This window comes from Azolla caroliniana, unplaced genomic scaffold (assembly GCF_043228905.1).
Source record: "Azolla caroliniana isolate FFs.n. ecotype wild unplaced genomic scaffold, voAzoCaro1.0.p SCAF_9, whole genome shotgun sequence".
NCBI classification, from domain to species: Eukaryota; Viridiplantae; Streptophyta; class Polypodiopsida; order Salviniales; family Salviniaceae; genus Azolla; species Azolla caroliniana.
In genome coordinates, this window is record NW_028230444.1 from 1,707,445 (window position 1) to 1,727,799 (window position 20,355).

The 20,355-nt window shown below is 35.9% G+C and overlaps 4 non-coding genes and 1 pseudogene across 4 annotated transcripts; all 5 read left to right on the plus strand.

Annotated features, from left to right (window-relative positions):
- The first annotated feature begins 36 nt into the window (after positions 1-36).
- Positions 37-160, plus strand: LOC147859784 (U5 spliceosomal RNA). The gene has a single exon (XR_015530285.1). It is a non-coding gene; the product is annotated as a U5 spliceosomal RNA (small nuclear RNA).
- A 1,753-nt stretch (positions 161-1,913) lies between these two features.
- LOC147859785 (U5 spliceosomal RNA) lies at positions 1,914-2,037 on the plus strand. The gene has a single exon (XR_015530286.1). It is a non-coding gene; the product is annotated as a U5 spliceosomal RNA (small nuclear RNA).
- A 1,955-nt stretch (positions 2,038-3,992) lies between these two features.
- On the plus strand, positions 3,993-4,116 carry LOC147859786 (U5 spliceosomal RNA). Its single transcript, XR_015530287.1, has one exon. It is a non-coding gene; the product is annotated as a U5 spliceosomal RNA (small nuclear RNA).
- A 2,157-nt stretch (positions 4,117-6,273) lies between these two features.
- On the plus strand, positions 6,274-6,389 carry LOC147859787 (U5 spliceosomal RNA; annotated as a pseudogene).
- Positions 6,390-8,296: 1,907 nt separating this feature from the next.
- On the plus strand, positions 8,297-8,420 carry LOC147859788 (U5 spliceosomal RNA). The gene has a single exon (XR_015530283.1). It is a non-coding gene; the product is annotated as a U5 spliceosomal RNA (small nuclear RNA).
- Positions 8,421-20,355: the final 11,935 nt, after the last annotated feature.

Here is a 20,355-nt window from a genome sequence, read left to right on the forward strand (position 1 = left end):
AAATATGAGCTTTCAGCATTAGGTCTCTTCATCGGGATGGCGTGGGTTGAGCACAGAGCGAACTATTCTTTCGCCTTTTACTAAAGAATACCGTGTGCTCCTCCTACCTCAAACGCCCTAACCCTAATTTTTGGGAGGGGAGGCTCTACTACTGAGCTTCCCCATTACAAATGCTCCTAGAAATAAAAGCTAAATTGACTTTAGCATAATAACTTTGTATGCGAACAGAGTTGGTTACCCTCCGAAGTTGAAAGGAGTGCTACCTTGAACCCCTAGCCTAATTATTGGAGATTGCTATCCTTTATGGACGAAAGATTGTTGGTAATATTAACGAATATAGAGCAAATATATGCCATGCCATGCCCAATATATCAAATTTGTTATAGAATAAATGTAATGTTTTGGTCATGTCCGAAAGTGGTGGATGTGATTTAAGGAGTTCTTGGTACACATAGATGTGGTAGATCCAAACTTGATTCACAAGAAGCAAAACGCGCTTAAGGAAGGAAAGATTGTTAGCGTGTTTAACGAACATAGACGAAAGGCTAAATAGTTATAACTTATATCCATGCCATGGCCAATGTATCAAATTTGTTATAGAAGAAATGTAATATTTTGGGCATTTCCAAAAATGGTGGATGTGATTAAGGAGTTCTGCATACATAGGTATGACTTGGGTGTTAAATGTATGTTGTAGATCCAAACTTGATTGAAAATAAGCAAACGCTCACAATTTGAGTTGAAAATGTCTTGCATGTAGATATTTTCTTAGAATGTGTTTGATTTAGAAATACACACGTACTTAACAATTATAAGTTATATGCAAGTGTAAATGAAGTTGCACACCATGATAGGTTAAAGGTTTGGAAGTAACAAATCTCGAATAATGAATTCATGTATGAATACGATTAAAACTTCTTCAATTGTTCAAATACATTAAGAACGTTGTACGTTGGGATGTAATAATGCATGTCACAGAGATACTTTTTTGATCAAAGGTCAAAACAATGAGACTACTTTGTGAGAAGAGCACGAGAACATTGGGTAATTTTTTTGGATGTTTTGTCATGGGATCTAAAAATGGTAATGTAGCAAAACTAGATTTTGACCAAGAGGTGTACTTAACAACATATAGTTGCATATTCACAAGGGGGAAAAACCTAGCTTGGGTAATTGTTAAAAGGAACCACAACAACTTTGTGGATTTGTAACTAGCAAATATCTCTTCCGGACGAAGTAACAATAATTGCAAATATCTCAAATTGATGAGTATAGGGATATCTTGTCAAACGCATGTGGACAACTTTGTTCAACTAGAGGTTTGTCTCTCTCCTCTTAAAGGAGGGTATATTTAAAAGTAAAAGTGAGACTTACACACTCTAGACAATGCAATTAGTTAATTTCTCGGTGTCCTTATAGCACATTGTTAGGTACATATTACAATACAAACACAAAACTATCGTCTATGTGTTCTTTTTGCATTTGAATGAGCATAAGGTTAAGAGTTTCAATTGCATGTTTAGTAACACATTGTAGCTTCTCTCTCCCTCACTCACATCATCATCCCCCACACTCAATCATGGTGCAAGAGGAAGAAGAGCCCCACCATTTCAATCGTGCATCTACATAAACAAACAAAAGATTGGCTAATGCAAATGTGTATCGTATCATATAATATACGCAACGAAAAGGCAATTCTAAAGAACCCTAGGGACACAGAGGAAGTGACATGAGTCATGCAGGACATGGCATTCATTGGTGGTGTGATGAAGAAATAGGCAACAAACTGTACTGTTGCCCATAGACCGTGGGAGAGAGAGAGAGAGCTCATGTTTGTTCATATCCCACATACAAAAGGAAACTTCCCGTGCTCTATATAAACCGATTTGGACACAGTCTTCCAATCCATTGGGATGGCGTGGGTTGAGCACAGAGCGAACTATTCTTTCGCCTTTTACTAAAGAATACCGTGTGCTCCTCCTACCTCAAACGCCCTAACCCTAATTTTTGGGAAGGGAGGCTCTACTACTGAGCTTCCCTATTACAATTTTTCTTAATTTGAAAAACTTCAAAGGTTTGTTGGTCGTGTTGTACTTATTGATGAGTTGGGTGTAATTGAAACGGCTGGAATTGTTTTTGTTATGCACCGCTTCCCTAGCCCCATTGATAGTATTGGATTTCTGTATTCCTAAATTATGCCTGCCAGTACATATTGCATTTACAGATCATGCAGATCCAATCCATGGCGGGGGATTTGCAGTGATGTCTTAGATCTTAGCTGCTCTTTGGTTTCAAATTTGTCGAATTATGCCTACCAATTACATATATAGATCATGCAGATCCAATCCATGGAGGGGGATTAGCAAAGATGTCTTAGATTTTAGCTGGTCATTGGTTTCAAATTTGTCCAATTATGCGTACCAATTACATATTTAGATCATGCAGATCCAATCCATGGAGGGGGATGACCGCATATTTCTTAGGTTTTTTTTGGTTGATGCTTGATTTGAATTTTGTGCATTTAGTTTTCACAGATTTGTCATGATGACGAGAAGAAGTTGGGAGGAGGAAATGCTCAAGGACAGATATGTAACACATGCGTATCTTTGCTAAGAGGAAAATGAGAGTAGAAATATGTGAAAAGTAGTGCCATGTTGTTAAATTGAAGGGTACAAAACTCAGAAGCTGAAGTGGATTTGGGTCATACTTATAGAAATCTTCAAGAAATTTGTTAGAACAAATTCTCAAGGAGAAATTAAAGAGTAACATTGAAGAAATTATTATCTCACCATTTATATAAGAATCTTCGAGAATCTGACTAACATTGAAGAAAGTATTATGTAGCCATTTAGATAAGAATATACTAGAATCTCTGGCTGATACAAGAGAGAGAAGAACTAGTATGAATTAAAGTTGTGGGTTGGCTCTGCTGTGAAATTGGACGAAAGTATTGGATGAGGATTGAATGTGAAGGTTGTGGGCGCGATGCTTGGCACATGAAATTGGACGAGAGTGTAGAAAGAAAACGCGTTGTTAACGGCTTGAGCGCTTGATGTGTGAAATTGGATGAGAATGTGACGTGAGACTTGTTTGTGGGCACTGGATGTGTGAATGTGGACAATAACATGGAAAGAGTACCATATGTGAAAGTTTTGGAACTAAATGTGGAGATGGGACGAGGCTTAGGTGAAGCAATATTATATATAGAGAGAGATATAGAAGAATGATTAGAGGTGACATACATAATTTTAAACATAAAACATATCCATCAACATCTTCTTGACACTCTCATTAGACCGTTTCATTTGTGGGCTTATGAATGTCACATTATTCATGCTTGAGTTGTTTAGTATTTCTCACTTAAGACCTTCAAATGCACGTGGTCTACCCATCACTCATTGTAATGGATCATGAAATATGTGGGCGAAAAATTGGGGTGCAAGAATGTGGCTCCACAAACAAAGGCATGGCATAACACAAGAAAAGACCTCATTAGTAACTATTCCATATTGAAATGCAATCAAACTCAATGTTGTTGAAGCAGGCAAGGCACGGAGAATGGCTTTTTTGATAATGTTGAGTATGCACCATTAGATAGCGAGAGGATCGAATCTTGCCTGCAGGGAAGAAGAGTGGCTTCAAGGTTAACGTACAAGAAGAGTGGATTCAAGGTCAACATACAAGAAACCTTAGAAAATCTTGTTCATGCTTAAATGACATGAAAATAAAATCATATTTACTTGTAATTTTATAGGTAGAATAACCACGAGGAGAAATTTCTTCTTTGGACGTGATATATTGTGAGTCGTTCTGCACCATGTTTTAAAGTTTAAACCACTCTATCTGATGTCTCTATCCACATCTTGTGATATACAAAAAATGGGTGGATCGATACGAAATGTAGATAGCTGCTACTTCCATATCCCACATACAAAGGACAACTGAGATTGGCCTATAAATAAGAATTTTCAAAGCTATTTTCTTTCATCGGGATGGCGTGGGTTGAGCACATAGCGAACTATTCTTTCGCCTTTTACTAAAGAATACCGTGTGCTCCTCCAACCTCAAACGCCCTAACCCTAATTTTTGATAGGGAAGGCTCTATTACTGAGCTTCCCTCTTATAAACTGTTGTTATTCCAAATAGAGGAGAGTTTCAGGTTTTCTTTACTTTCGTGTTTTATTTTGCGAGGCTTATCTAATTATCTGGATTACTGGTGGTCGAATTCGTGTGATTGATTTTGAAACATTAGTAAAGTTTGGGATCGATCGTATAACTCGTCTATATGTATATCGTTTATTTGTCTTCTGTCTATATATTGTGCTTACTTGTATCGATTCACTTGGTTAATGGAGCTTGTCCCAGATTGAAAACTTTGTTGCGGATAGCACACATTAGTGGAAGGTTCCAGAAGTTTAACTGATGCTAAAATATTTGGTTGATATAAACAAAGGGTCCTCGGGATGTTGCCGATGTTGTTTCGACAAATTAGTGAAGATTGTAGCCTAAAGGTTTCATCTCAAATTTGTGAGGTAATTGAGCTTTCTTGAGGTTTCGCTTGTTGGTAGCTAAGAGCTCTAGTATGATATTTAGGCCGACGAACTGCAATAAGATGAATGATGTATTGTTAGAATCAATTTCCATAGAGAGGGAGTGAGTTTTCGATGTTGGATATGTAGAGTTTATAAGGTTCACATATGTGCAAGTGACCAAGGTTTGTAGGTATCTTTTTGATAGTAGGCGGAACTCGAAACAATCCTTGGAGTTGTTACTTGGTACACCTATCAACATATGTGGTAACAATCCATGGCTTGTTTGAGTAGTATAATGTTCAATGTGATGCATCTAAGAGTGTCATTTTGGATGTTGAGACCAAACCTAACGGCCCGTTTATGAGCTTTCATGACCTCATTTAAGCTTTCTCATTCATGAACGACGACTATCTTAATGAGGAAGGTGTAGAGTAGTATTATGTAGTTGAGGGGCTTGAAATGGATCATCAAATTGTTCTCACCTATTTAGAATCAGAATTGCACATTGACCTTGTTAGAGTTTGCATGAGCATTATACTAGATCAGGAAGCAAAAAGTAAATGCGATAAATTATTTAGAAGATGTGGAGAACCCTCTAAGATGGATAAAAAACCATGGAACCAAGTCAAGTAAACTATGCACTATTAATAAATAAAAGGTGCAAGAATGTCTCACTCTAGATAAACTAGAGTGGTACACGAAGCATGAGTAAATCTAACTCTAAACACTGAACCCAACAAAGTAAAATATTGCCAAAAACTGATTGCACACAACAAGTGGTTGATTCAATGATGCCTAAGGCAATCATGGAGGAAGCAAGGAGTTTTCAATTCCGCTCTCAGGGATTCTTTGCATAGCTATTGATTTTTCTATTCCTGTTTTGCCCCTCGTCTGACTTGCAAAATGTGAGTATGCATTCATATATTAGGTGATTTGTTCACACTCTAAAACAAGAAACATAAACAACTGGTTTGTGGTCCATTCACACACATAAAAGCAGGTGGCTAGACATACGCACAAGCATGATGCTATAATGTTCTATTTTCCAATGTCCTCGTTAAAGGCATACCATTAAAGCTTGTGGAGCCATTAGAGTTGGTTAATAACGTGTGCTGGTTCCCATATATTCAAGTAGATGACGTCTAAAACTCCACCTCTTGATTTCACAGAGAATAATGAAGTTAACAATGCACGAATGGGCAACTCGATAGAGAGCATGATGAAATAGTATTGAAGACAATGATGCCTCCATAATATTGTCAATTTAACACACGAAGTTGGTTAAGTGTTGATATTGTCCATTGGCCAACAATACCCATTGAGGATAAGGATTGGAAGTGTAGTATGGCATGATGAAATAGTATTAAAGACAATGATGCCTCCATAATATTGTCAATTTAACACACGAAGTTGGTTAAGTGTTGATATTGTCCATTGGCCAACAATACCCATTGAGGATAAGGATTGGAAGTGTAGTATGGCATGATGAAATAGTATTAAAGACAATGATGCCTCCATAATATTGTCAATTTAACACACGAAGTTGGTTAAGTGTTGATATTGTCCATTGGCCAACAATACCCATTGAGGATAAGGATTGGAAGTGTAGTATGGCATGATGATGGATGAAAAAAGAGTTGAGTTGAATGATGAGTGAGTGAATACTTGTATATCCCATATACTATTGCAAGAGAGAGTGGGCTATAAAGATGAATACAAAGGTAGAATTTAGATCATTGGGATGGCATGGGTCGAGCAGAAAGCGCACTATTCTTTCGCCTTTTACTAAAGAATACCGTGTGCTCCTCCTACCTCAAACGCCCTGACCCTAATTTTGGTGAAGGGAGACTCTCGTTTGAACTTCCCTTGATAAGTTAATGTTAATAAGAAGAAAACCAGAATACTGTTGTTGTATATAACAAGCTTGTCATAGTTTTCAATTATATTGTTTGTTTGATATTAGTATGTTATTGAGATATTACTTATGCCTTTTGAGAATTTAGATTATTAGTATTGTATATAACAAGGTGGTTATAGTGTTCCATCATGTTGTTTGTTTGGCAAAAATAAGTTTTAGTGGTATTAGAATACATCCCAATTGGTCAATGATAGATATAACAACATTTGTGTAGGATAATGCAATGGATGTAAAAGGTGTTTTAATATTTGGTTGTCATACAATAAGCATATAAAACAATGTTTGTTAATATTATGAACATGAGAATTACATTGTAGAATACATCCCAATCTCAATGGTCATTGTCAAAGATAGACACAACAACATTCGTGTAGGATAATGCAATGGTTGTAACAAGTACTTTCATATTTGGTTGTTATATATTTGTTTTTGTTTTGGAAATGTGAGTGGATGTTACTTTGTTGCTAGCATAGATGTAATGCTTAGATTCTTGATTTGTTCTTGGTGCAAGTTGGATGACCTGAAACATAAGTAGATAGATGTTCATAAACCAGGCGTGTGAGTATGTATACTCTTTTCGTCTTCAAATACCCGAGATGTATTTTCCTCAATTCTAGGGTACATATCGTTGTGATTTATTGCCCCAAAAATAGTTTACATTTGGGTTATGACATGCAATTACATGGATGGTTGGTTAATAATCTTGGCTACATATGGAGGGCCATGTTGTGCGATGCATGTCTACTTTGCCATCTTGGTATGTTATGGCAAGTACACGTCACACATATTATAGGAAGTATAGACATGCATTTTCGATGGGGATAAAACTTGTCTTTGGAAGTAAGAACTCAAGTTCGAATATTGATAAAACCTTCATATATTGAAGATTAAAGATTTTTTCCCAAAAGAATGATGATGTGAAAACATCATGTATCGAACAGGTTTCGAATTCTCTACAACATACTTGTGAAAGTCATGTTGTCTTGAGATTGGGTCATGGACCTTTATAATTTTTATAACATGCTCTCCGTTTTTATATGACGATCCAATCTATCTATTATGTTATTTGAAGAGGTTGTGTTGTGGTCTATGTAATAAATGCATCAATTGGGAAGTATGACCAAATTATAGAAAGTTGAATTGCTTCTTGTGGAGATTATGCATTCTAGATGTTGTCGATGGTCTTCAATTATGATTTAGTCAATCCCAACGCCAAACTTCAAATGCTCCTCTAGTCTAATCTTAAACAATACCTTCTATAGGGAAACATGTGTCATCCTCATTATCTTGACCAAATTTCTAGGATGCCCCACTTTTGGCAGTTGGGAATGGTTGGGATTTACTACCCACATCTATAATTTAATAATGTTGAGTACTCATTGGTTATCGAGAGGATGAAATGTCATTTGTAAGCAGAGAAATTCTATAGACAAATGTGATTTCTAGTTTCAACTTAGGGGGATCATAATGCATTCAATTTTCTTTGTATTCGTATATGCATGAGGATAAAGTTTTCCTTCAAAGATACATCGTTATAAATCATCTAGCTTCTAATAACACAGAAGAGAATTGAAGCTAAGAACAAGTGTATAGGAAATGTAGACCAAAGAAGACGATGCAATAGTGGAATCAATTGTGCATTCATGACACCGTCAATTAATGTCCACGAAGAAGATGTTATTTTAGTGTGTTGAGTATAGTTGGGTGTCCAAGAAAGGAAGGACAAGAGTAGAGCAGTTGTTACACACATTAGTGAATCAATCAGTGCATATGACAGTCCCACATACAAAGGACAACTGAGATTGGCCTATAAATACGAGTTTTCAATGGTAGGTCATCCATTGGGATGGCGTGGGTTGAGCACAGAGCGAACTATTCTTTCGCCTTTTACTAAAGAATACCGTGTGCTCCTCCTACCTCAAACGCCCTAACCCTAATTTTTGGGAACGGAGGCTCTAATGTTGAGCTTCCCCTTGTAACCATCTCTTAGACTTTAAACTGCAAATAATAATAAACGGCTTTATGCCCATTGATTGATGCTGATTAATGATTCTACTTGTATATTTAGTAAGTGAATGAAACCTAAATTATATGGTGTATAATGTTATAATAAGAAGATTCTTTTATAGTTTAACAATGGATGAAACAAGATCATCATCAGTTGGCTTGGGAACGAGTTGAAGTTTACTTTGTTGATCCAAGTTATATGTAGATGTGGTGCAATGTTTACCTTTTCGCTGATTTTCTTGATTTGTTTTGTTGACCCAAGTCGGATGGCATGCAAAATAATAAGATGTGCTTATAGGCAATAGATTGATGTTACAAAGTCAATTGTTTTTGCCAAGCATAGACTATGTGCAATTGTGTCATTTCACATTTACACATCTTTTTGATGGATGAAGGACCAATAATTTATGACATTGCAAACTGGATGTCATGAACTGTGTGTTTGTGTGAGAAGTTGTTGTCATAGTCCCAACCTTTTATGCACATTTGAGAATGTAATGATGATGAGGTAGATTGTATTGCAATATCTGGTTATTTTGTGAGCTACAACTGTTAACATATTGTGTCTGTGCTATGAAGTCGGTGACCGGAAGTCACCGACTTCATAGTCCCAACCTTTTATGCGCATTTGAGAATGTAACGATGATGAGGTAGATTGTATTGCAATATCAGGTTATTTTGTGAGCTACAACAGTTAACTTATTGTGTTTGTGCTATGAAGTCGGTGACCGGACGTCATGAACGGTGTGTTTGTGTGAAATTGTTTTCATAGTCCCAACCTTTTATGCACATTTGAGGATGTAACGATGAGGAGGTAGATTGTATTGCAATATCTACTTATTTTGTGAGCTACAACTGTTAACATATTGTGTCGGTGCTATGATGTCGGTGATGATGTTTGAGGGGGGGAACCAACGATACACCCATGCTTGGTATACATTCCTCAAATACAACAACATTGTGGAGAATCAATTCCCACGACCTTCGCCACTTATGATGGGTTAAGATGAGATCAATATTTTTTTGATAGCAAATTTTGTTTGAGCAATCACTAAAGAAACTATTGATCACCCCATTCACTTTTCATCATTCACGTCCCCCATTCTATTGGTTTCCTTTTGGTTGGGTTTACCCAATTATTTGGTGTCAGAATTAGTTGAAATATATTCTCTTGTTGCTTCATAAATCCATCCGCACCCAATCTTCCCAAAGATAATCTCTCTTTTCTATTTATCTCTCTTGGAATCCACTTTATTTTAACTTAGTGACAAATGGTAGCAAAAATGAAAATTGGGATTTTGAAGGACAATTAACCACATCAATTCACTAGATCACAAATTTCCCGACTTATTATGTAGATGTAAGAGGAGTTTGAATTAGTTTTATTCTTGCTTTACCAGGAAACCAAGGTTATGTCTAGGGTGAGATTGTTGGTAAGACCTTGGCTTTCAATATAAAATATTTTAGAATTGCTTTAGTTCTTTTTCTTTAAGCGATATGTGTATTAATTGTGGGAAACCTCAATGTGAAGAAATAGACCAATAAATCAAAATGATATCTTCAACAATGTGTTTGGAAACCTAGGTCAAAGATTGCCTTTGAATTGATGGATATAAGTTCTTGTTAATGAAAATGCCCATAGCAAGTGAATCATTTATCCCAATCCTCCATGACATCTAAACAACAATGACTAATTTTCCTTTTCTCAAGGTGAGAATTGAGATCATATGGGAAGTATATCCAATAAACAATGTCACAAGAACACTTCTCGTTTCAAGGGGTACACCAGATTTCCAAAGTTTAAAAGTCTTTCCTTCCATTGTACCTCAAATCAAGTAACTTGCTAGAGAAGTGGCCTATAGATATTATGACCCAATAGGATTTTCATCTAGACACATATGGTACCTCTCTTTAATTGCAAATCACGAAATCTATTAAATGCTACTAGTAGTAGCAACATATTTGTTGAACTAATGTGGTAGCAACATAATTTTCCTCACCAACATGTGAGATTTCATATCATGTAAATTTAATCCATCAAAATTTCTAGGTCTATAAGAGCACAGAAATTGATCCAAAATTTCAAAAATGATTGTTTGCAATATATCCTTTAGTAAATCAATAAGAGAGAAATGATGTGAGGTTATCCATCAATATTAATTGGACCACACATAAGCCGGCATGCAATGGATAGATTGCTAATAGATATCTTCCAAACGTTCAACTTTTGTCTTACTCCAAAACTCATCTCACTCTTTTTTCACCTATCATATTCTAACCAACGGGATACCCAAGAGACCTTATCAATCTCATTTAGGATATTTATATGGCCTAGCCATTCACATGCATGCCAATTACATAAACATAAGGTTTGGAGTTTTGACTTAGAGAAGTTCACATGCAACCCAATAGCGAAACCATACAACTCAAGAGCATCCATTAGTGTTTGCATATCTTGGGGATCATTGTATACATAAAATATGCGTCATCTGCATATGCAAGAGCCACAAAGTCCCTTGGATTGGGTAGTTGAAGCCCAGGGTATTCACTAAATGTACATTATTATATGTATATAATAAGAAATGGATGAGTGGTGATGGTCTCAGAGTAATTTGTTACCAAGACAACCTTGTCTACACAAATTAAACAATATCCACGCATTAGCGATTTCTTCATCCAATATGCATGCGATAGAACTATTTTTATACAAGTAATAAATAACTTCTGATACTTTAGCGCCAAAACCCATACAATGCATTGTAGATTGCACAAAACTCCACAGTATTGTATCAAATACTTTCTCAATATGCATTTACATCATCACAACATCTTCATTGGTTTGTTTTGTAGTTTAGTTTAAGAAGTTTGGTCTAAATGCTTGGGTTATCTAAGGTAATAAATATGCCTTTTAAAAAATAAGTATTTGTATTTCAAAGGATGCAAAAACGATTTATATTATGGGTTGGTTGAGATGCGTGTTGGGTCAACGTGAGGAGCAGTTAGTGCACATCTTAATCTTCGTTAGAGTTATTCCTCACCAAGGTTTTGTGTGAGACTAGAATGTTGTCAACCCTATGTTGAGACATAGGTAGGAAACAATCGCCAATCATTCTTGAGGTATTAATGTTTGCAATCTCGCATAATATCCAACAGACCTTATTGAAATTCTTAAGAACACTTAAGTAGCACCAAAGTACAAAAAGAGAATAAATACCCCAATGTTAATTAATTTTACCAAGTTAAATACATTATACAAGTGATAAGTGTAAGATTAATAGTAAAGAACATAGAAAAGAGATAAAGATGCCTAAATGGATGTAGCTCAGTTGGTAAGGTTATCCATTGGAGACAAGAAAGGTCATGGCTTCAACGTTAATGTTCCACATGGCATTTACTAAATTAAGAGGATAAACACTTACTAGAGTTAGCTAATTACAAGAGAGAGAGAGAGATTTCCTAACTCATTAGTTTTGCGTATGTTGGTATTTAATATTATTATGCTTTCCTAACTCATTATAAACTAAGACGACCATAGCATTGTGGAAATTCTTGCTCAAAGATGTGATTTGTGGATAAAGGTATTAGGTATAGAGAGGAGTTGGATGCTCTTTCTTGACTAGGTGTTAGGGTATTTACTATTATTATGCTTTCCTAACTCATCATAAACTTAGACGGCCATATTATTGTGGAAATTCTTGCTCAAAGATGTGATTTGTGGACAAAGGTATGAGTTATAGAGAGGAGTTGGATGCTCTTTCTTGACTAGGTGTTATGGTATCTCACACTGCATTGTATAATCTTGAGGCCAATGGTAAGTGGAGTGTGGGCATAACCATATCATGGAGGCACTTGTGCCACAACTACTACCTCATGCTTTGTGGGCATCTCTCACCTTTGTTGGGGGTGGTCGGGTGATTTTTCTCTTTCTTTTGTTTGTTTAACATGACTTGAGATGAGATTCTTACATCTAGTATCAATGCAAGCTTAACATCTTCTTCTATTTGCTTGCTTTTTCTTGTTTATTTCCTAACCTTCGAGTTACTAATGGAGGTCAAGTGTCTTGTTAACAACACGAGGGCCATAAGTACGAAACAGTCAAAAGCGACCATTTTGCAAAAGCATTAAATTTTTGGAGCCTCGTGATGCCAAAGGAAGCTCCTTGCCTAAATCTCACCGATTAAGATCATTTAAAGAGGAAAAGGAAATCTCCAAGACGTACATTCCCCTAGTTCTTAATCATATCTAACTACTTCTTCCTAATTTTTTTAGTAGGTTAAGAATGGTTAACATACATGCTAAATGCCCCTTCCCCCATATCTCTTGTTAGCCGAATTCCCACTTTGTAAAATTGTAAGGAAGATTAAAGTTTCTTCTTCCATGAATATTTCACACACCTCTTCTAACCACTATCATGAAATTAATGCAGGTGTGAGTGAAAGCTAAGCAAAACCACCAAAGATCTGAACTAGAAAATATGGTATCCTTGACAAATGGTTGTGGGTGAATAATATCCCACTCGGTACGTCTTGGAGCACTTAAATTTCCCCCCTTTTTGAGAATGTAGGTTGCAACTTAATAGTAACTCTTTCAAAATATTAGTTCAAATTTCAAAATCACACAAACTTCATGTATTCTTCGCTTATGTACATCCGCATATGGGTATCGTGCCTATGTGTAAATGCATGTTCAATCATGCAAGTGTTAATAAGTATTTGTGTCTTACGATGGATTTATCCATATGCATAATTGTTTATTGTTAAGTTGTAGGCTTGTATATGCTAGCAAGTGTAAATATATGTCAATAAGTATAAGTAAATCTATGTGTATAAATGTGTGGACAAGTGCTTGTATTCTATGTGCCAAAGTTCATTCTCTATCTCTCCATGCAGATGGAAGGGGTGGCAAACAACTCTCCATAAGCTATCACATTACTCCAAATACTAGGGAAATCAAATATCTCAAAGAAAAAGAGCATTTACGAAGAACCAAACTTTGAAATTCCGCATCTTAAATACCAAGGTAAGACATGAACCATTTGTTCACTATACCTTAAGGATAATTCTTCTAATAGTTTGTCCCTTCATATTTTGTTGGAGAAGAGAACTTCATAACAATCGACATGTTTCTTTCCATCTCTTAGTTCAAACATTGGCCAAATGCATCATTTCAATAATAAGAAGAGAGAGTTAATTACTTTTACCTTATGAGTATGAAACATTGTCAAATTCCATATGTGATAGCAATGATGGGTCAATTTTAGAAGAAACATGCTCCTTATCGACTAATGACACAAATTGGCACAAATTGGCAACATTAGGTGGCGTTGATGTAGATGCTCTCTTCTTTGTGGTTCACATGGATGTATTATACTTCAAGAAGTGATTGATAGGCAAATCCCTAATATTTGCTCATTAATCCTAATCTTTGTGCACAAATATCTCTTCTTCTCTCTCTCTCTCGTCTACAAACCATAAGGGGTCATAAACCATAACCCTAAGACTTCTTGGAAGTAAGAATGTATATCCAATTGCATTCCTACCTCTTTCTCATACATGCATTGCCTTTGTTTAATAAGCCTATCTCTAGCAAGCTATAATGGGATTATAAATGGATCCATTCTTGTTGTGCACCTTTCAAATAATATAATTAACACACTAGGCAAATGCATTTCTCACATCATCGAGGTAATATATGCATGGCATGGCTATAATATCCCGACTTAGAATCTCTCTCTCTCAAGCTATAGTGTGTGCGTTTTTGTCTCTCCTAGGCTACATTGGCCTCTTCATTGACATTAATACCCTTCTTCTTCTTCTCCCCCTCACATAAGCTAGAATGTACATCTCAATTCACACATTAAAGTGTTGTTCTCATAGTATCATACCCTCCTGTGCAACATTCAAATCCTTGCACAACTTCATGTTCAAACTCCTCATTTATTAAGCTTGCCATTCTATGTATTATAAGATCCTAGAGGATAGGAAGAAACTTCGTCCATGTGCCAAAAACGCGCTCATGCATGGAAAAGGGTTACATCCCCCGCCCCCGCTAGCTTTTTAAAGTTCACAATAACAACTTTCATTGATGGCATTGCACTTTGAATTTATGGTATTGCAACTTTGAATACACCTACATGAAATGTGTTGTATCTCACACTTGGATACATTCGCACATAATATATAACTCTATATCTTCTTACACATAGAACATTTAGTTGTATTATATGTTAGCATTTCTCTTAAATATGACCAACTCCATGTATTATTACATGTCAGACATACTCTTGTTATTCACTATTGTGGTAAATCTTTATACTATGTTGAAAATGACAATTTCAATGTTTAAAGTATTGAATCATACCTTTCTAGCAAATTACTAACCAAAAGCCATAATCTTATGCACCACATTAAGTCCATTGTTCAAAACTCAATTTCTTTAAAAATAATGTATGATGAAAATCAATATAATTTTGCATGCATTGTTTCCCTCTATAAAATATATCTAACAAACAATACTTTATGAGCAAGACGCCATAGTTTCATGTGAGAATTCATAGCCAAGACATATCGTATGGGTTTAGGGTTTCAAAGATCACTATCTATCTCACCTTTTGGGGGCTAGGTGTATAGTGGTATACATCCAAGTTAACTTAGCCCAACGAAGCGATTTGAAATGTTACACATACATGCATGTAAACCAAACCATATAGATGAACACGCGTTTTTATAAAGTTAAAGGATGGTACTAGATGTACCGATGTCTGGTCAATGTGAAACCATCCATAACTTGTGGCCATCATTTAAACCTCAATGAATGCATGGGCAGCAAAATACTATATGCATGTATGTATATATATGATGTCTTTTCCTTCAAAATGAAATGAGTGGCTTGTATTTAAAGATGTTCTTATTTTACAAATAAATGAAAAAGGGAAAACAATTTAATTACATAGAACTTCAAATCTACCCACACACCCTTTTGGTTTTTCAAATTACCATTATACCCCTTGCTTTTTAAAAATTACCGTTCTATCCTTGGTCAATGTTGAGGCCCTCGTCACATCAAATTTAGGCATAAGCACACCAATCAACCTTCATTAATGAGGTTGTGAGAATATAGGTCACGAATTAAGAAATTGACACCGCAATATTGATGTATCACTCGCCCTTAAATTTAAACTTCAAGATGTTTTGATTATGAAGCTGACAAGTTTAATCAGGGAAATTACGTTTATTCTTCTATTTTAAGACATCACAATTGATTAATTATTCAATTAAGTAATGTTTTCAATAAAACACCAATTCATTTGTGACATGTTGCTTTCTCAAGCGAAATGTGTGGCATTTTGGCAAGTAGAAAAACAAATACACATCAAAACGAGAAATACTTCGAAAACATTTACTAATTTATTAGATATTTGTAGATTTATCCCTTGTTTCAGCGCAAGACAAGATTGAAAACTCAAGCATTAAAATCTAGTGAGGACGAATGTATATGTAGAATCACATATTAATTGCACCTTCTTGCCTAGTGTCTTATCTTGTTGGTACTATCACATTTTCCGATTCCCCCACAAGTTCTCACTGTTGAATTATGTTTTTGAAAATGTCATTTAGTAACAATGGCTTCAAGATGTGATAGACAATTTGACTACCCTCTTGTTACATAATGATCTTTTTAAAAGTCTTAAGAGTACATCCATCTAATTGTTTATGATTTAACTCCGTCGTGCCTTGTTCAAACATACGTCAAAGTCGGGTATCAAATATTGAGCATACTGCATGTAGACAAAATATCCCATGTGCATGGTCCCAAAAGAATGGTTGGATGATGAACAAAACTTCCCATTTCATATTGTTCATATGACACGTGGATTCTTGATATTGTGTGAATACTCCAAAAGCATGAATGGTTTAACTAACAAGTTTGTGTTGTATAATGGGGTGCCTTTTCTTTTCAAGTGGCTAGCTCGTGTTGTTGGCCCACAATACAAAATGCTTGGCATTGTTTGCATGTCCTTGAGAATTTTAGACCACAAAATGTAGAGATTGATAAATTGCCTATGTTTCAACAATGTTTACCATGGTTGTCCGATTTGATGTAAATATCTTCTTTATTTGTAGCCTATGAAAAGGTTGAACATAGGTATACCAAACGTTGAAAGTAATAATTTGCACTCAAACAATCTTCTCGCATTTATTGAAATGGCATATGGAGATGAAGTTGGTACTTCTTGCTTTGAGAAAAGGGAAGTTATTTCGGAGCAAGTTTGTCAGGAGTTGAGACCTCGAAGATCGACTCTCAAAAAGTTTAAAACTGGAGAGGCAAATGACATGAAAACTCATTATCTAGGAAGACATTGATACATCCATGGTCATCAATTACCTACCATGTTCGACATGGCGGGAATTTGTCATCCAATAATGATCATGAACGTCCATCCCCACGTTAATGGTCAGAAACATCTATCCCATGTTCATTGTACATCATTTTAAGTCACCAGCTGGTGATGACCCACACAAATACCACATGCGATGTAAGTCATCATTACATGAAATTAATTAGATAAGTCCATTTGATGACTTCATAAAATGGAAAGACCACATGGGTTGTAAGCTACCATCCCTAGATAGCTTTTTAGATGGCAATGACAAAATGTACCTTCTTTTAATCAATATAGGTCTTGCACCCCAATGCAATCTGGAGTCATTTGCTTTATGTTAATTGCATAAGTCTGTACTCAAAGCTTCATAAAGAACTTGTATAAATGAATACATCGGCTAATGTTTTTGTTTCGAAACTTTTCTTGAGACATTGTTATTACTTTCTCATAACCTTGTTTGATCGACGTCAATGATTATTCAAACATGCTAATTGAAATCTTGAAGGGTTTCTTTTAGCAAACCTTCATTACCTTGTCTCAACTCCCATGGATCATGATAGAGATTACTCTCTTGAAATTTTTTGGTGTTGTCTTTGTTGTTTATATCAAAAGTCATAAGTTAAGGCTCCAAACTTGATGTTGCCACTAAAGTTGACTTTATCCAAGAGTTGGTACATTGTAAATTCGTATAAATGTGTTGCTTTCATATATGTAGCAATGCCATAGTTTTTTTTGTTTTATGCTAACATAAACATGGTCATAAAAGCAAGTTGATATTAGAATGCTTTGTCCATGAGGTTACCATTTCATATATGACCTTACTGCATGAGTTAACCCCAAGTATCCGAAAAAATTACAATTAACTTGCAAAACAATTCTGTCTTTTCAAAATGCTAGTTATTTCTTGTTAATATTAAGCCTCAATAGAATTACTAATACACTTCAAATGGTTATCTTTGTTATCATTGTATCATATTCAAGGGGTCTTTTCCCACATTGCATTTAGGAAACCAATGACAATTTTGGTTACACAAAGAGTTTGGTTGTAACTTGTGGGGTGTGCATAGTTCAAAAGTCTGTCTTGTCTGTGTGTGTGTGTGTGTGAGAGAGAGAGAGAGAGAGAGAGAGAGAGATTATAAAAACCACCTCTCATGTACTTCAGAGATTGGAGTATCGATAATCGGGCCATGGGCCATAGATGAGAGTTATACTAGAATGAACTTTGTAGATGAGTGACTATTGTTATTTTGAACAAGTAAATGAGCAAAGGTTTGTCACATAACACAAATTTACTCCACTTTGTGAGGAACATGTTTCTCAAATGGGGACTTTGTCAATCGACTAGGTTAATGCATTGTAATTATGGAACAAAGCCATCTAATTAGTATGAAAACTTATTTGTTAGTTTTAGTCATGCATATTGTCTAAATAAAAATCTCAAATAATGCACCATGCCACATTCCATTCTTGGTTTATGGTCGATGTTTACTACTGCTGGACATAATTGAAAAGGCGTAGTTGGTATGCTAGTATGCTTCACGTGTATCAATCCCGTACTATCAAACTATGAAATTTTTTCTTACCTTGAAAGAATTTTTATTGTGAGGATTTGCAACACAATAACTCTACGTGTGACGAAGAGAGTCTAAATTCATCAATTAGTTGAAATGTGCACGAAGGTTTTTTTTCATAAAGGGTAGGTTGATAAAGCATGAGAAATCATATGAATCATTGATGTAGTCACTTTAATCACATGTTATCTATGTTTTGGTAGACAAAAGCAAAAAATAAGCTTTTATATGACAATTCGACCAGATAAACAACCTAGAATATAGACATTTTAATCCTTGTTAGAAGCACACAAAAATTGTAATTCATCATGCAATATTTCTTTCAACTAATCAATCTCATAGAACGTGTAGAATTAATCATAGATGAGTTGGAGTAAGTGAGGAATTGATTGTAGATGGTTCAAAAAACAATAAAAAATGAAATGCGAATAGATGGTTCCTTGAGAACCTTTGTTATGGTTTGCTCGTACAAACTCACAATGTAAGCAAGAAGCTCGACAATTGCTCATCTTAGTTCCAATAAAGCATAGAGAAGAGAATAAAGGTGGATAATGTTCACAACAATGGGTACTTTCACACTAGCAAATCACATAATTTGAATGTGGACTATTAAGTTCACATTTCAAAATTATCCACATCATCACACGTTTTGGATCAGCCTTCAACCACACCATTTTGTGCCGAGAGGAGACCCTTAATCCAAACACCCTTCTACATGGAAAGCATAACACTTGTTTTTGTTGGTGGGTTATGTAGAGAATGAGCACACACATAAACATGTTAAAAAGTAAAGAGATGCAAGAAAGGATACAAAATTGTTGAAACAAGTGATGCTAACCCCACTATTGTAGTGCACAGTCTAACGTAAGGAAAAAACTGTAGACATTTTTCCATGCCCAAATTCCCTCATCTTTTTCCATACACTCTTAGCCTTTAGGTATGGGAGGAACCTAGAGCCCAATTCCTTGATGGTTTCAATGGGGTATAAAGATGAGTAGGAAATTTGTTTGTTTTCGATGGTTGTTGGTTCATAAAGCTATACCAGTTAATGGGTGGCGAAAAGGAAATGTAGACAATATGTGCTATGGACATATGGAAACGAATCATAAAACTATTAACTCCAGTATATCCCAGAGCAGTGTATACAGGGGGTGCAATATTATGGGCGGTGGTACATGATAAACCTATGTTATTTGAACCACAGGAGGTTGTAGATGCTATTGTGATGAGACATGGTTTGATGGGAAAAAATTTGATCCCTTTGACAGTTTCACTACATTATTCAATATGGCGAGTAAGGCAATATAGCTGCTAGCTAGGTGTAGTACGTTGGTCCCTCCCTCTCGTCTTTGAGGTCAACTTGGTTGTGTACATTGATTCTACCTACATTGTCTAACAGAAATGATGTTATGAAGGTGAGGCACCCACATGCATAGCCAAGTGAATCTGTTGTTAGTCCTCCACCTCCCTACATTCTTTTATGATATGACAGGTACATGAACCTAGTTGGATATGTGTTGGATTATCCACATGTCAAGATGTTTCGTTACATTGCCCCTCCCCCCATGTAGCAGCAATGCTCTAGTTTGTTTACACGAACTCGTATTGACCCGATTCACACTTGGAGCCTAGACGAGAAGGAGAGCTCACGTGACTTAACTTAAATGAGGTCATATCATGGGGGGGTTGGCAAGCCTCTTGTTCGGGGGAGCAAAAAAACTTGACAAAGTTATCAGAAGCATGCAACAGGAGAGAATGCATTGATTGTTGGATTTTAGTTGGAAGATATCAGACAAGTGATTAGCATTCACTCACCTGAGCGTTTTTCGAGTGTTCTGCTCGGGCAACAGATCGATCGGGTTCACGTATGATGGGGATGGGACAGAACAGGACAAGCGTTTTCCCGTCCGCATGATCCTTGGCCCTCTCCGGACAAAAGGATGG